The following is a 4,245-nucleotide window of genomic DNA, read 5'->3' on the forward strand; positions in this document are numbered from 1 at the left end:
GTATTTCACCTGCTTCACACAGAGACATACTGTACACAGTGAGAGGAGATGAGTCACACTGACAACACAGACAACCTTCTGTGTTTGTGTGTCTCCTGCACACAGAGGGAGAAGGTCACAAAGCAAGTCTGCGTGCATCGTACTAAACAGTTAAACACATTTTGAATCATGTGTCACAGTGTCAGCAGTGCAGGCCCGTCTGTGAGAGAAATAAAAAAACATAATGTGAGGATGTTTCTTTTCCATCAGAGTCTGATCCTGATGAGATTAACAGCTTTATAAAGGCGCCTGCTTTACATGCACGTGTTGCAAATAGACACAGACAGAATATCAATGCATGGTCTGGCTCATCACGTTGCCATAGATACCGGTTCAAAAGGTTGTCTCTAGTCATTTGCTTTTGCAGGTATGGAGATGAAGTTGTTTCCAATCAGGGGAGAGAAGGCATCGCCGGGCCGCAGGAAACATCAGCAGCTCTGTAATGAAAGAGTCACATCTGATGATACTGCACAAAAACAGCACAGCCTCTGTTGTCTCTGTTATTATTATTACAGGTTGTTATCGGCGTTTGTGCAGCACGAAGGGACTGCTGCAAATACCAGGACAAAGCTGACAGAGAAATGTTTCCAGAATCTTTGCCAACATGCAAATTATTTCTAAACATCAAAACAAATAATGGACATTTCAAGCTTTTATAACTGTTGGATATTTGAACTATATTTCCCTCTACCTGATTGTCTTTCTAGTCTCACTATATATCCTGACAAATTGATCTGATTCCAGGTTCCAGGTTTACATCTCTTACCTCCAGTAAGTATTTTTACATTCAGTTGACAAGCCTGAATAAATGTTGTATTTCATTTTTCATTTTTTTTTTAAACCAGTAGGAATGTTTAGTTAAATCCTTGATGTATAAATCTCTTCCTATTCTTATTTTTTAAATTTTAGGTGCTTATTTACTATGTTTCTATTCTTATATTGTTTTATTTGCTTTGATAACCTGCTGCTGTAACACCATCATTTCTCAGTTTTGGATCAATAAAGTAATTCTATTCTATTCTATTCTAAAGGAATCGAACATTTTGAATGAGTTGAAACACTAAAAATAAGTACTCCTACACAATAAAAGTCTGGATTATTCAACATAAAAAACTCAGCAGTGTAAAATCGCTTTGAATAGTCAGAAGACTAGAGAAGCACTATACAAGCCTAAATTATCATTTAGCATAATGGATCTTCTGTTGCAATATTTAAGTCTACATTCAAATATCTTTAAAATCAATAGGTTGGTATTTCTTGCAGGGAAATATAATTGGAAATACTTTTTGGTGATAAAATAACCAGATACAGCTTCACCATGGCAACCAAGACTGGCCATGGTGAAGAATTTGAAATTTTGACTGATGATGAGACGTTTACAAACCTAAAAAAAAAAAAAAAAAGGCTATGATAAATTTGCATACCAGTATAAAATAATATAATAAGATAATTGTAGACACTTGTTTGGTTGTTTAAAGCTCCTGTGAGGATATTTGAAATGATTAAGACAGTGTGGAAATTAATAGTGATGCCTCTTTGTGACAAAAAAACATCTACCGTTTCTAAATTGTATTTTTAAAGGCCTGTTGTATTCTCTGCAACAAGGGTTGGTGTCGAGCAAGCTCCTTTCCCAGTGCCAGTGACAAACTCCTGGAGCATCCTCTTCAGCGTCTGGATGAACCGTTCAACCAGGCCGCCAGTCTGTGGGTGGTATGGTGTGGTTATTTATTTGTTAGCTGCATTAATCTGCAGATTGAAAACAAACTTCCTCAGCAAATAAAGCAATACACACATATACATATACAGGACAAAAGTACCAAAGAGATACGATGTAACGACTTGTCCAAAAAAGGCTCAAACCAAAAGTTCCCCCAGAGGAGCTTTGAAAGGGGAACAATCGTGTATCAGCGTTATTTTGAAATCTCTTCAACAATTTTCCTTCACAGCTTCTTCAAAGACATTTTGCATGTGAGGAAAAAAACTGACCTTGAACTACCACACAGTGTTTCAAGTTGCAAACTTAAAAAAACAACAGTTGAATGCTACCTGTACATGCATTACAAATTCAATTCTAATGAACTAATAAAAAGTTCCATCATGCATAACCCCTTTAACTTTGATCATTCAAATCCATGTTGCATGCATGACTTTGACGTGCAGCATTTTTCCACTCCTGATACTCTTAAGGATCTGTGAAGCCTACTTCCTCCTCTGTTGCACAATACAGCATCATGCCGTGTCTCCGGAGAGCGATAAAAGCAGCAACACAGGGCCTGACTCGTGTGGCCTTACATCATCAACAAGCTTACAGGAGAAACAGAGGGATCTGTTGAACTCTTAAACCCCTGCCGGAGGGATTATCCATCTCTCTAGCTCCAATTATGTCAATGGAAGTGATGTAAAACAAAAGGTGCATCCATTCTCCTCTGCGGAGAAACACAACAATTAAGATCGCCCCCGGGTTCCTCAGATCCATATCCAACTAATGAAGTCAATGGGATTACACTAAAGGGATCAGGGAAATGTTCAGTGCCTTAAATAAACTAATCTGCTGCTGAAAAGTCGTCAGAGAAGAAAGACGATTCAATCGTGACTCATCACATCAACAACAAACCAAAACATGATTCAACAAAGTGCAATCCACTTAAAAAGCACAAGATATTTCATCGTAAATATGAAGTGTTATATAAGATGCTCAAACTGTTCATTAGTCACATGTGCAGAGGTTAAACTTCAAAGACCGCTTGCATGACTCCAGTGACCCATTTCTGAACACGCAATCGACCTCATATACAAAGTTTTTAATCTCTAGTCCAAGAAAAGTTTTTTTAATTTCAGTTTTTAGTGCAAAAGAAATGTCGTACAATAAACAATTCATCTTAATCATGTGATATATATATTTTTTAACCTTAAAGCCTTGTTTCAGGAGATGTCATCCTCCTCAGGCCTTCTCTGTTAGTTAACAGACACATACTGTATGGAAAAATTAGGCTATATCTGAGGTCAAAACAGGAAACACTATGTGGGCGCTTTAATAACACCAAAACATGCACACGCACACACACACACTCATACAGTCTGATAGATGTTTACAGTTAACAGACATGCATGTGTAAAAATGAGGTTATATCTGAGCTCAAAACAGGAAACACTCTTTGTTCTCTATGTGGGTGCTTTCATAACACCAAAAGTTACACATCAATAAGTTATTAATAATCTTCTTACAGTATTTACTCTACTAATAGAAGAATCAAGGAGAAACAGAATATGCTCTGGGACACACACACTCCATTTGTTCAACTCCTTACTCAAGGACAATCTGTAAGTTTTTCTCCTTCAGTATTTCTGTTTTGTGCAACTTATTTCCCAACACTTCTGAGGAGTTATTACCTGTTTTGACCTTTATGTTACCAGATAAATAATTTAAACTTTGATATTGACGATATTTTTATTTATTTGTCTGTGGTATTAATTAATGAAAGTTATTTGCAGTGTGCCTTCTGAAGCAGCGAGAACACAAAGCATCAAGTACAGAAAAAAACAATTATTTCCTTCGTGTTCTATTTCAGTGTTTACTCATTTTATACTTTTGCTTTTGTATTTTTTCAATTTAAACCAGTTTACTCATTTCACAGGATTGTACTTAAGTATTATGTCACTGGGTGGCACAGAGTCCAAGTGGTTGGCGCTGTTGCCTCACAGCAAGGCGGTTCCTGGTTCTAATCCCTGTTGGACGGGTTCCTCTCTGTGGGGAGTTTGCATGTTCTCCCTGTGCATGTTTGGGTTCTCTCCAGCTTCCTCTCAAAGTCCAGAGACCTCCTCGTTAGGTTAACTGGTGAGTCTAAATTGCCCATAGGTGTGGCTGGTTGTCTGTCTCTAAATGTCAGCCCTGTGATTGACTCCAGTTCAGGGTGTACCCCGCCTCTCGCCCAATGACACCTGGGATCTGCTCCACTTCTGACAGACTGAGGAGTTTTTCAAGCAAAGTCAAGTGAGACAAGAAGGCTTTGTGCACTCTAGAGAGACAAATGTGCCCCCTAGTGGTTAGACGTTAGAACAGCAGCCAGTCATTTTTTTTTTTTTTTTTATGTAACTACAGTTCACTGAATGGCCAAGGCCACTGCATCTGTATGAGATACCGCTGGGAGGAATGAGCGTGCACCAGCTGAACCTTGAAAGTGTACAAAAACATGAAAACTACGAACA

This window comes from Labrus bergylta, chromosome 12 (assembly GCF_963930695.1).
Source record: "Labrus bergylta chromosome 12, fLabBer1.1, whole genome shotgun sequence".
NCBI classification, from domain to species: Eukaryota; Metazoa; Chordata; class Actinopteri; order Labriformes; family Labridae; genus Labrus; species Labrus bergylta.